This window comes from Cricetulus griseus, chromosome 8 (assembly GCF_003668045.3).
Source record: "Cricetulus griseus strain 17A/GY chromosome 8, alternate assembly CriGri-PICRH-1.0, whole genome shotgun sequence".
Taxonomy (NCBI): Eukaryota; Metazoa; Chordata; class Mammalia; order Rodentia; family Cricetidae; genus Cricetulus; species Cricetulus griseus.
The window spans coordinates 35,006,769-35,021,132 of record NC_048601.1 but is presented as its reverse complement, the minus strand read 5'-3'; the positions used below and the strand labels follow the sequence as shown (position 1 = coordinate 35,021,132).

The 14,364-nt window shown below is 37.0% G+C and overlaps 1 pseudogene; it reads left to right on the top strand.

The window, feature by feature from the left end:
- Positions 1–3,535: 3,535 nt before the first annotated feature.
- Positions 3,536–14,006, top strand: LOC118239291 (annotated as a pseudogene).
- Positions 14,007–14,364: the final 358 nt, after the last annotated feature.

Genomic DNA, 14,364 nt, shown 5'->3' with positions numbered 1-14,364 from the left:
CTTTCTTCTCCAGGTAAGTCTCCCTTTCCTCCTTCATAGCAACCTACTCTTCACTCTAGTATTCCTGCATCACCCCCACCTCCTGCCATGATTAACTTCATAATTTAAAAAGAACAAAGAACTTCAGCTCTGAGGTCTATTGATTTAAAAAAATCAATCATAATTGCAAGTAAAATTTGTATTTTATTAAACAATTTTCCAAAAAATTGACTAGTTCTTTAATGGCCTTGTTTATTTAAACAATTAAATTATCATTTAATGAGAAATAAAACTTGTAGCCAATTAAACACCAAAGTAATATACATGGTGCATTTACCAGCAATTAACTGATAACTTGCTTACTATGGGCTATCTAACAATTAACCAGGGAAACATTTTTAGGAAATAGGAAAGCATTAATGCAAATGTGTTTTGGATTTATTCTTTTCAAATCCATTTACCACATTATCTAATTTGGCATATGCAGAAAATCCTCAAGAAAGATTAATATTCAGAAAACACTTTTAAAGCCTTCTGATGTTGGAAGTTCTAATTGTTTTGTCAGAAACAAATTGCAAAAACCAGAAATTTGTAATGATTGTTCTTAGTCATCACAGGTATGTGAAGAGAGACAGAACAGAATTTTCTAGGCCCTGTATGTTGCAGACCAGAAGCTCCTAGGTTGCTTTTTAACTATTGGGTTGTTGATGTGCTCATGGCCATTCATCCACAATGATGCTTAAAGCATGAATGGCTGTGGGAAGTATACCTATACATCACATGACAATAGAGCATGTGCCATTATTAACCTTGAATTTTCCTGCTTAATCTTTTAAAAAGTCACTAACAATTTTTAACTTGACCCTCTAACACTTATTAATTCAAAACTTAATTGGTCTCAAAATGAGTCATTATATGGTGAATGAGAAATTTTGAAATAGAACTTATTTTTCCAATTCTTGTGGCTGGCATTTATGATTTTCAAGTAAAATATTTAAGACCCCCATTTTTTATTTAGTTGGTGTAATACTCAACTGCTTATTAGAAAAATATCACTGGTAGCATCTAAATAAGTTCCTAATCTCTGGGATTCTTTCTCCACACATGGGGTGGGATGATGCCTTTAAAGTACCCCTATACATTTTAGGACAGTTAGTATTCCTGGTTTCTGTTCTCTGGATGCCAGGAGTTAACCTTCAATATGGCAATCAAAACTTCTCCAAAAGTGACTGTATTCTCTGTGTGACAATGATGACTCACAGAGAACCTGGACTCTAGTTTATAAACAAGAATGCTCTGTTCATCTGCAGCTATGTGAAGCCCCAAGTGCTGGTTACCCATAATGATTTTTCTCTTAATACTATCTTAAATAGTTATATGATAGGGGAGGTCCTTCTGTGTATATGTTTATCTTATTGGTTGTTGAATAAAATACTATTTGGCCAATGAAGCAGCAAGTTAGGTGGGACTAGGAGTCAAGGAGGATTCTGGTAAATGTAGTAAAAAGAAGTCTTGTGATACAGGCAGGAAGTAACATAGCAGGCAGACTCATATATAAACAGGGACAAACAGGAAGTCATCCCTTTTCTCTTGCTCTTCCTCCTGGTCTCTGCTCTGGAGTCATGATGTAATCTGCCAGAAAGATAGAGTGCCAGCAGAAGGCATCCTCGATAAGATAAGTCTTATAAAATATATAGATTTATGACAATTAAGACTGAGCTAGCATATAAGAAATCCTAGTTGATTTGCCAAGCATCATTTGTACCTAATATAAGTCTCTGTGTATTATTTTGGGCCCTGATGAGGCAGTCAGAACTTGGGCAGCTGGCAGAAAGCACTCATGTGGTGGCAGTGCTCGGGCAGCTGTGGAGTAAAGATTTATTGTTACAGATATATAATTGTCTCAGCTTAAAAATAAAAAGAATATGCATGTAGTTTGGAAATAAAGGGGTGGAGGTGGTATGTTATGACACAATCACCCATAGGGTGGATGGTTTCTCTTCTCTCCTCATATAACAAATGAAGATTTTGACAGTCAAGTTTATAGTTGTTAAATTTGAGAAAACATGTTTAGAAGAAAATTCACTCCTAATGGCAAATTGAATCTGTTTTTTTTTCCCTAGTGATGTGATATTAATCACCAGAAAAATGTTCTTACACACAGGAGACATCCTTACCTCGAGCTTTTAAGTGAGCAATTGTCACTTTCTTCAGGAAAACAAATCTTGTGTTGACTCATAGTTCATCTGTCTATGGTCATCTTCATCTAGGAAGACAGTGGAGAGGGATTACATGGGTTCTCTTATGACTTGAACACTACCCATCTTCCCAAATAGCACAGTCACTGAAAGAGATGATTTTTCTCAATACTACCATTACCTTCAGTCTGTGTGAAGTTATTACCTCCATCTAAGAAAACCAATGGACCATTTTAACTATTTATTCCACTCAAGTTGTCAAGCTAAAACAGAGTGGGAATGCCAATAATTTACAGCTAGGCCTTAACAGACTGGTAACATATCACAGATAGACATGTAAACACATAGGGACAGCTTTCATCAGTAGAAGAAAAATAGCTGTCTAGGCTAAGGCACACCAAAATCTATGTGGACAAAGTCTTACCAAAAGGAATTCACATTTGTGTCTTTGAGAAATACACATTTCCATCCCTTATTTTACTGTTAAGACTTTATGATACTGTTATTTCTGTACTGGAAGGTTGAGTCGGTGGAAGAATAGAAGAAAACAAGAAAGCAGATACCATAATAGAAGGAGACATTTTAGGTTTACAGAGAAATTAGGCACTAGGGAAGTGTCTGGAGATCTACAAAGATGACAGTCTAAGTAACAGAGGAGAGGCAATCTTAAATGACCTCCCCTGATAATGAGATTGATAACTGACTTATATGCCATCCTATAGCCCTCATCCAGCAGCTGGTGGAAGTAGAAGCAGATACCCACAACTAATCACTGAACTAAACTGGAATCCAGTTGCAGAGAAAAATGAGTGATGGGAAAAGGGGTCCAGACCTGGCTGGTGAAATCTGCAGAAACAGCTGACCTGAACAATGGGGAGCTCTTGGTCCCCAGACTGATAGCTGGGAATACCAGCATGGGACTGATCCAGCCCCCAGGAACGTGGATTTCAACGAGGAGACATCAGAAATCTACAGGACCTCCTGTAGTAGTTTAGTACTTATCCCTAGCATAGGGGTGGTCTTTGGGAGCCCATTCCACATAGAGGGATACTCCCTGGGCCAAGACACATGGGGGTGGGCCTAGGCCCTATCCCAAGCAATATGATAGACTCTGATGACCCCATATGGATGGCCTCACCCTCCCTGGGGAGCAGAAAGGATATGTGATAGGTATGATTTTAGTTGGGGGGAGTGTTGGGGAGGAGGGGAGGGAGAGGGAACTGGGATTGATATGTAAAACAATCTTATTTCTTATTCAAATAAAAAAATAAAATTTCTAACACTGAGCCTGACACAGAGAAGTCATAAGGGGTAGCTGAATAATTCTGATAAAATCATGTTAAGGAAGCATTGGCATCATGGCAGTAAGGCAACTCCAGTTTAAGGAGCAGGATAAGGAGCATCTGTCAATATTTGTAGTCAAAAACAGTAAATAGGAATCTACCAAAACAGCATCTGTTTCTTTTGGGGGAGGTTGTAAAACTTCATATATATATATATATATATATATATATATATATATATTATATATATATCTTCATAAGGAGGAACACAAATAGGGAAATGAAATGAAGATGGTTTAAAGATGGAAGTAATTTAAAATAAGTATTTGAGCATATCTTTAAACACCTTTTAAATATGACATTCATAAAATGCCTGGAAAATACTGAGGAATTATTATTAACAAATTCTACTCATCCATTTTCCAGACTTAATCTATTGATATATTGGTAAATTCTTTGAAAGATTTCTTACTATCAATTAATAGAACTTAATAGATAGAACTGCTTTAATTTTACAATATGAAATGAACTTGCTAGTGTCATCTAAACATGCATTGAAGCATTGTGCAAAATTTCAGTCTAATGTACATATCAAAATAGAAATCATGGTGTGTCTGTTGCTGGCTACTTATGGTATTTTTTTGTTTTCTAAGCTTTAAAACATGGGTACTACAGTTGGTAGCATTAATGCATTTTTGTTCTTTAGATTTGGATATATATATATATATATATATATATATTATATATATATATATGTATGTGTGTGTATTTGCATATATATGTATATGCTACGTTTGTTTCTAAGCATCTAGCTGTCTTCTGACTGATCAATGGTTATGGCTTGCATTGCTTTTCTTCCATATCTGTGCTGAATGTCTAATCTCCCAAGTGTCTACTTCAGAATTTGATCTCACTTGAAAGCAACATCCCTGAAGATGTGGTAAGGTAAGTAAGAGGTATCCCCTAAGTTGAGTGAGACTCTAGTCCAGGAAGACTACCATTTTCTCAAAAAGCATAATTGAGAACTCAAAGACAGCATGGAAGGAGATTTGAAAAAACATGATGTGTGCATCCATAAGCTATGAATAGAATTCTGGAACAGACCCTTCCCTCAGTGTTCAGCAGAGACCAAACTGGTAGACACCTTGGTTTCAGATTTATAACCTTGAGGAATTCAAGGCCATCTCTCTCTCTTGCTCTTTTCTTCTGATCTAATGTGGCAGGTGCTGAAAATAAATACACTGATTAACATGGTAAAAAGGAGTTTCCACTCTCCCCCCAAACCCTTCCAGCACATCCTCACCAACATTTGTAGGATTTGGTTAAGACTTCAAAACCTTTCACTTTCATCCTCAGCTCACTGTACCTCTGTCTTCCATTTCCTGGTTCCTGATCTTTACACTAGCCACTCTGTTATCTAACAATGTCTATGATCTTGAAGTAATTGAAACTAATACTAATAATAACAGCTCATTTTTGAAGGTTTGTTCAGGCTTCATACTACATTAAACTTTCCATGTTAATTATCCTTTTCATTACCACATTTATGGACTCAAGAAAATGTGCCCTGTCCATCTTCTACTGTCGTGTCTTTCAAACAGTTTTGTTTTATTTATTTTAGGTATTCACTATCTGTGAATCTGCCAAAAGTTCTTAATAGAGAGAGAGTTGGAACAATTGAAATCTCACTCTGGAGAGAAAAACATGGCTTTGGATTATCCTTCTTTTCTAGAGGTTGGGATTTCTCGGAAGGGGTTAGCATTCCATTACTATTGCCAGGAAATTCACAAGGATTCCCAAAGCATTGCAGATGGCTGAATGCTATGGCTTAGACGTGCTTTGTCTGCTTTTGAAACTCAGGTTGAAATTTGATTATTTATGTGGCTGTGATCAGAAGCAGACCCTTAAGAGGGATGGATGCCTTTCTCTTTGATACAGCTAACTCTCATTAGAGTGTTTTCTATTGAGATAGTAATTGTTACAAGACACAAAGCAGAACCTCACTGTCTGTTACTTCTGCATGTGCCTGCTTCCTACCACTCTTGAATGCTGTTATGATGTAAGCTGGGACTAGCATCCATGTGGCCTCATTTTTTATTTCCAAACCTCTAGAATCTTTTTTGTTTTGTTTTGTTTTGTTTTTGTTTTTTGAGACAGGGTTTCTCTGTGGCTTTGGAGGCTGTCCTGGAATTAGCTTTTGTAGACCAGACTGGTCTCAAAATCAGAGATCTGCCTGCATCTACCTCCCAAGTGCTGGGATTAAAGGCATGTGCCACCAACGCCTGGCTAGAATCTTTTTTATACATCTTTTATTTAAATAGGAAACAATCTAGTTTTACATGTCAATCACAGTTTCCTCTCCTTCCCCTTCTCCCCTGCCACTCATCAACACCCTAACTCATCCCATTTCTGCTCCCCAATGTCTGTCACATCATTTGGAGCAAGGCCTAGGACCCCCCCCCCCCTTGTGTCTAGGCTGAGACAGTCCCTCTATGTGGAATGGGCTCCCGAAGTCCATTTGTACACTAGGGATAAAAAATGATACACTACTAGAAGTGCCATAGAATGCCCCGTCCTCCTAAATGATGCCCATGTTCAGGAGGTCTGGGTCAGGCATATGCTGGTCTCCCAGCTATCAGTCTGGGGTCCAGGAGCTCCCTGTTGTTCAGGTCACCTGTTTCTGTGGGTTTCTCCAGCCTGATATTGAGCCCTTAGCTCATCATACCTCCTTCTGTGCAACAGGATTCCAGGAATTAGGCTCAGTGTTTAGTTGTGGGTGTCTGCTGCTTCCATCAGCTACAGGATGAAATCTTTAGGATGGCATATAAGGTAGTCATCAATCTTATTATAGGGGAAGAGCATTTAAGATAGCTCCTCCACTATTGCTTAGATTCTTAGTTGGGGTCATCCTTTTAGATCTCTGGATATTTCCCTAGTGTAAGATTTCTCTTTAGACCTATAATGGCTCCCTCTATTATGGTACCTCTTTTCATGCTCGCCTTTATTTTTCCCACTGACTCAATTTTCATTCTCTCTCATGTCTTCCTCTCCCCTCCTCTTCCTCCCTTCTCTTTCTCTTTATTTCCTCTCCCCTAGCCCCATGCTCCCAATTTTCTCAGGAGATCTTATACCTTTCCCTTCTCTGGGGACAATGAATGTCTCTCTTAGGGTCCTCCTTGCTTCCTAGCTTCTCTGGTGGTGTGGATTGTAGGTTGGTAATCCTTTACTGTATGTCTAATATCCATATATGAGTGAGTACATACCATGTTTGTACTTTTGTGACTAGGTTACCTCACTTAGGGTGGTTTATTCTAGTTCTATCCATTTGCCTGTGACTTTTGAGATTCCATTGTTTTTTTTTTTTCCCTCTGAGTAGTACTCCATTGTGTGAATGTACCACATTTTCTTTATCCATTCTTCCATTGAGAGGCATCTAGGTTGCTGCCAGATTCTGGCTACTATCAACATATTCAAAAATCAGATGTTCATAGCTTTGGGGGTTAATATTTGGATGTTCTGTTCAATTCCATTGGTCTACCTGTCAATTTTTATGCCAATGCCAAACTGTTTTCAGGACTATAGCTCTGTAATAGAGCTTGAAGTCAGGGATGGTGATGCCTCTGGAAGTTCCTTTATTGTACAGGGCTGTTTAGGCTATCTTGGCTCTTTTGTTTTGCCATATGAAGTTGAGTATTGTTCTTTCAATGTCTGTGAAGAATTTTTCTGGGTTTTTGATGAGGATTGCATAGAACCTGTAGATTGCTTTTGTTAACATTTCCATTTTTACTATGTTGATCTTACATATCTAAGAGCATGGGAGATCTGTGGCAATCTTGCCATGCAGAGGTGTTGGATTTTGTTGAAGGAATTTTCAGCATCGAATAAGATGATCATCTGTTTTTCTTTTTCAGTTTGTTTATATTGTGGATTACACTGATGGATTTTTGTATGTTGAAACATTCCTGCAAAATCTACTTCGTCATGGTGGATAACTTTTCGGATGTATTCTTTGATTTGGTTTCCCAGTATTTTATTGAGTATTTTTGCATCAGTGTTATTGGTCTGTAGTTCTCTTTATTAGTTCTATCTTTGTGTGATTTGCATACCAGAGTAATTATAGCCCATTAAGAAGAGTTTGGCCATGTCCCTTTTGTTTCTATTGTGTGGAACAAATTTAGGAGTATTGGTATTGAATTTCTGGTAGAATTCTCCACTGAAACCATCTGGCACTGGGTTTTTTATTTTTTGGGTTTGGAGAGTTTTGATGACTGCCTTTATTTCCTCCAGGTTCATAGGTTTATTCAATTCTTTATCTCTTTTTTATTTAATTTTGGTATGTGATACCTATCCAGAAAATTGTCTATTTCCCTTAAAATTTTCCAGTTTTGAGGAGTACAGTTTTTTTGAATTATGACCTGATGATTCTCTTGATTTCTTCAATATATGTTGTTATGTCCCCATTTTCATTTCTGATTTTGTTAATTTGCATATTCTCTCTGTATCTTCTGGTTATATTGGGCAAAGTTTATCTATCTTGTTGATTTTCTTGAAGAACCAGATTTTTGTTTCTTTGATTCTTTGTTTTGTTTTCTTTGATTCTACTTTATTGATTTCAGATCTCAATTTGATTATTTGCTGGTGTCTACTTCTCCTGGGTGAGTTTGTTTCTTTCTGTTCTATAGCTTGCAGGTGTGCTGTTAAGTCACTAGTGTAAGTGTCCTCTATTTTTGTTAAGTTGGCACTTCATGCTTTGAACTTTCCTCTTAGCACTGGTTTTAAAGTGTCCCATAAGTTTGGGCATGTTGTGCCTTCATTTACTTTGAATTCTAGGAAGACTTCAATTTCTTCCTTGACACAGGGATGATTTAATAATTGAGCATTGTTAAATTTCCATGAGTTTGTAGTGTTTCTGCAATTTGTTTTGTTGTTGAATCCTAATGTTAAACCATGAGGATTTGATAAGATATATGCAGTTATTCCAGTTTTTTGAATCTGTTGAGATTTGCCTTGTAACTGGGTATGTGGTCAATTTTAGAGTATGTTCCATGGGGTGCTGAGAAGATATATTCTATTGTGTTTGGATGGAATGTTCTATAGATGTCTGTTAATGAAACTGAGTCATAACTTCTGTCAGTTCCTCTATTTCTTTGTTAATTTTCTGTCTGGTAGTCTTCTCCAGTGGTGAGAGTGTGGTGCTGATATCTCCCACTATCATTATGTGGGGCTTGATGTTTGATTTAAACTTTACTATTTTTTCTTTTAAAATGTGTGCCCTTTATTTGGGGCATAGATGTTCAGAACTGATGCTTCATCTTGATGGATTTTTCCTGTGATGAATATGGAATGTGATTGTTTATCTTCTTTGACTAATTTTAGTTTGATGTTTATTTTGTTCGATGTTAAGATCACTTCACCAGCTTGTTTCTTAGGTCCATTTGATTGGACAATGTTTTCCTAATCCTATACTCTGAGGTAATACCTGTCTTTAAAATTGTGGTGTCTTATATGTCTTATATGCAGCAGAAGTATTGATTCTGTCTTTGTGTCCATTCTGTTAGCCTGTGTCTTTTCTAGGCAAGTTGTAACATTGATATTAAGAGATATTAATTACCAGTGATTGTTACTTCTGTTATTTTTGGATTTGTTGTGTTTGGTGGTATTACGTGTGTTTTCCCATTTTTGGATCTTTATAATGTGGGATTATCTATTTCTTGTTTTGTGGGTGTAGCTATCTTACTTGTGTTGTAATTTTCCTTCCAGTACATTTGTTGAGCTTGATTTAACACTTTATATATTTTAAATCTTGTTCTGTCGTGGAATATTTCTTATTTTCTCTGCTTATGGTGATTGAAAACTTTCCTGGTTATAGTAGTCTTATCTGGCATTTATAGTCCCTTAATATCTGCAGAAGACTATCCTGGACTTTCTAGCTTTCAGAGTTTCCATTGTGATGTCAGGTGTAATTCTGATAGGTCTGCCTTATATGTTACTTGGCCATTTTCCTTTGTAGCTTTTAATATTCTCTCTGTATTCTGTATGTTTAGTGTTTTGATTATCATGTGGCAAGGGGATTTTTTTTTTGGTCCAGACTAATTGTTGTACTATAAGCTTCTTGTACTTTCATGGGCATATCCTTTAGGTTGGGAAAATTTTTTTCTATGATTTTGTTGAGTAGGTTTTCTGTGCCTTTGAGCTGGACTTCTTCACCTTCTTCTATCCCTATTATTCTTAAGTTCCATTCTTTTTATAGTTTCCCAGATTTCCTGGATAATTTGTGCTAATAATTTTCAGTTTAACATTTTCTTTTGTCAATGAAATTATTTCCTGTATTATATCCTCAACACCTGAGGTTCTCTCTTCCATCTCTTATATTCTCTTTGTTGAACTTTCATCTATAGTTCCTGATCATTTACCCATATTTCCCATTTCCAGAATTCCCTCAGGTGTGTTTTTTTGAACTAAATAAACTTCCTTTTATCAGCTACTCAGTTTCATGTACTTTGCTACAGAAACCTAAACAAGACTGAAATACCAAATTCTTCTTCTAACAGCACACCAAGTAGAGAGAAGAGACCAATGGTAAAATATTACCAGGTATGATGCTATCTTTTCTAAGTGATTTGAAATGATAAGGGTCATTGTGTTAAAAATAAAATAAAAAATTGGCTTTAAAAATTGTACTTCAGGAAGCTGAGTCTGTCTAAACCTGGAATTTCAGAAAGTGCATGTTGAGCAGCTGACATGGGATTCAGCAACTGAATGTGGGGTTGGACAGATGCAAGAATACCTAATGTATGGAGTTTGCAGAGTGGGTCAAGAGCAGCAGCAGAACAGGACTGGTCACAAGGTCATGTGGGCTCCTTTCTAAGAAAGCAAGAGAACTTAGTAAGCACACTGGCTGGTAGTCAATGAGAATTGTTGCCATTGATTTGTTACAATGGTGAGGAAATCTAGCCACTCTTTGGGGTAAAAGAAATGTCAAACCTGATGCTAGTAAACCTCTTATATCAGAGCACTGTGAAAACACTACCAAGAGTGGAGTGTGACTGCATCTAGAGGAGGTAAGGATGGGGAAATTATTTTTCCTTCTCTTTTGCTCACACCAATCCATTTCTTACACTCTGAGATTTAGCATTGATTTTCCCTTTGAAGTTGGTAATGACCACATATGAAATATGTTTTCTCATGTCTGTAGATAATGAATGCTCTGAAGGGGTGAGGTCATGAATTTATTTTTCCCATGAGAACCTTCTTCAAGCCTCTGGCCTCAAGTCTGTTAGCTTTAGCTTGAAAGAATTAACATTGTGTCATAGGTACTTTTGGACTTTTACTTGCTATGAAAACAAACACACAAACAAAAACAACAACAACAACAACAAAAAAAAAAAAACAAAAAAAAAAACAAACCAGCAGTGCATTTTGGAGGATGTTGAATGAATGTATGATGCTTACTTGCCTACTACAATGGCTCCCTGTCAGGGGCAATGAACTATCCATTTATGTGTAAATTAAAAATTGGCAAAAATGAAAATGATGGCAAAAGATACAAGCCATGTATGTTTCTATTCTGATGATATATATTATATATATATATATATATTATATATTCTATATATATAGCTATATTCTATAGCTATATATAGCTATACATTCTATAGCTATATATATATATATATATATATATATATATATATATATATATTCTAGTGGAATAATATGTGCTGAAAATTCTCTAGTTTAAATTCCATGCACCTCATTTTATTGTAACCCCCTTACCTTTGTCTTTGTCACTGTTTGTAGTCACCCTTCTCTAGTCATATCCAATCTAAACCCAAACATTCCAAAACAGAATAGTTAGATAACTGTGCTGTATCTCTTGACTTCATTAAGGAGTATTTCTAACCCTGTTATCAAGGAAAAATGATTCTATAAACAGTTGCATGTGGCTCAAAATTTACTCTAGATCACAGTAAATATGCTCCTCTCTCTCTCTCTCTCTCTCTCTCTCTGTCTCTCTCCCTCTCTCTCTCTCTCTCAATCTCTCTCTCTCTCTGTGTGTGTCTGTGTGTGTGTGTGTCTGTGTGTGTGTGTGTGTGTGTGTGTGTGTGTGTGTGTGTGTGTGTGTGTGTGTGTCTGTGTGTGTTTGTGTGGTGCTGTTCTAGGTTCTGAGAAACTGGTGATGAACAAAATGGTCTGCCAATCTGGATTCTTTACAATAATGTTAGTTAACTGTAGGCTTAAAAGTCTCCCAGGATTTCTGCTGGCAGAAATAACTGCATGATCACTGGTTGCAGGGCTTCCCGAGCCATTCAACCATTATCAGTAGCTCTTCTGGGGAATGCTGCTGTTCCTAACAGAAATGCTGCTGGCTCTGATGTATCAAAGGTCTGTGTCTTGGTTTTCGCAATACATGCTTTGTGTTTCCATCATGATCTTTTGGCACCTTTCTTGTAATTGGGCACATTTCACAGTCTCTTCTCTCTTTTTGGTCTACAGCCACTACATTCTTTGGACATCATGAAAAATGTAATGATGAGGACCAGTTTTTGCCAATGAATGTACAGGATCGAGGTCACATTTCATAAATCCCACCTTGCTTAACAGTCAGTCATGACAATAGAAATAGTATGTGCAGAAAATTGATGGAGGGCCTGTGACAGAAGCTGACCAAGGCCTGATGCCCTGTGGAACATATAGGATTAAACAATTCTTGAAGATGTGAGAGATGTAATTGAAACTTGTGAAATCAGAAGTCCTAGGTAAAGGTATATCCAGTGTATATACACATATATAAAGGATTGAAACAGTGTAATTTCACAACATATGACATGTTATGGTGGATAAAGGTATAAAAGGCAGATTCAGAGAGAATTAAGGGATGCAGGATCTCCATCCTTGGGGCCTTTGCATACAACATTGTGCCAAGGATTTGAGTGCCACTTCTATTCATGGAAGTCAGGGATATCAATATTCAGCTATTCTAAGAATTTAAGGATTACAACTAATTATAAGGCACATTTGAAATAGAAACAGAAAAATCTTGGGACCATTAATGACAGTCCCTTTGCCCTTCCTTCCTGAGTCAAGGAAACTCTTTGCTGAGATCAGCCAATTAGGTCTTTAGTGTGTGTTTGTGACTCCATTGTTTATACAGAAGAGAGCATTGGATCATTAACTATCTCAATTAGAGACTCATATTGTAATATAAGTTACTGGCCATTGTATAGGAGCTTTATTCTGTGAGTCCATGTTATTATTGGTTTGTTACCAGAAGTAATTCTAGATAGAGAATACTTGATCATAGTCAAGGCTTCTGTGTTTTAGCTAATAATCATGTTATTTCCATATTTCTGCTTTCTCTCTGTTCTGTGTCCTTTCCTATACTCTCTACCTGGAAAGGGCAGAAAATGAGTCAAAGGGTTCTTATACCACATTTCTTTCTTATTATACATTTGCTACTACAGAAGCTAGTGATGTTTACTATATAATCCAGAGGCTATGGAACTCTCTTGGAATTATAGGTAAAATGCATCACACATGGTTATACCTGCTAAACTAGATCCCTGAAGCCAACACTCAGAACTTTGCTATTTAAAGGTCTTCTTTGAGAACTTATTAGTAAGTGACTATGGTATTTGAAATAAGTTCCATCCAATATTTGAACTGGAGAGAATGTGTGAGGTGTTTAATCTTAGTTTTCAACCTGACCAGATATAGAAGTTGGGAGCTAAAGAGACGGTTCAGCAGTTAATAGCAATGGCTGCTTTCCCAGATGACCTGAGTTCAATTCCCAGCACCCATATGTTGGTTCAAAACTGTCTGTAATTCCAGTTCCAGGGTTCTGACACACTCACGTAGGTATACATGGAGGCAAAACACCAATGCATACACAACAAAAATAAATAACTAAATAAAACTAACAAATGAGATTAAAAAAAAAATAAGTTGGAGGTATACATTTAGATATGTGTAGATGGGAAGTTTTCGGAGAGGATTATGTGTAAGGACTGCAGATGGTAAAGAAGAACTTTGAGTGGGTTACTCCAGAAGTCAGATAGTCAGCGCAGGGTTGTAGTGCTGATGGGTTCCACTTCTGACCTTGGTCACTGTGAGAAAATTAAAAAGGCTTGTGGAAACTTCGGGATTCCGTGTGAACTTCGAGTAACATCTGCCCATAAAGGACCGGATGAAACTTTGAGGATTAAAGCAGAGTATGAAGGTGATGGCATACCTACTGTATTTGTCGCAGTGGCTGGCAGAAGCAATGGTTTGGGCCCAGTGATGTCTGGTAATACTGCATATCCAGTTATCAGCTGTCCCCCCATCACACCAGACTGGGGTGCTCAGGATGTGTGGTCATCCCTTCGACTGCCCTTCGGCTGTTCAACTATACTTTCTCCAGAAGGATCCGCCCAGTTTGCTGCTCAGATATTTGGGTTAAACAACCATTTGGTATGGGGCCAAACTTCGAGCAAGCATTCTTAACACATGAATATCTTTAAAGCAAGCTGACAAGAAAATCAGAGAATGCAATTTATAAAAAAAAGTAATTTTTAGGAGAAAAGATACACATCCCTAGTTTGGATTAAAAAGAAAGAATTTAAGCAAAATGATTTCACATCAGAGAAAACAATTCAGTTTACTGCTGAACAAATGGTCCTCTAGATTTTAGGGGTTGGCAAGTTGTCAGTGAATATTTGTTATTAATATTTTCTAGTTCTGAATAATGATGTGTTCCTGTAACCTCAGCACACCAGAGGCTGAGGCAGAAAAACTATGTGTTGAGACCCTGTATTGAAATAAAAAATCTTTATAGTTAGTAAAATTCGTATGACACGGTTCAATTATAATATCAACCACTACAGGATCCTTGTTGGGCAGTTATGTAACATTAGCAAAGAAAT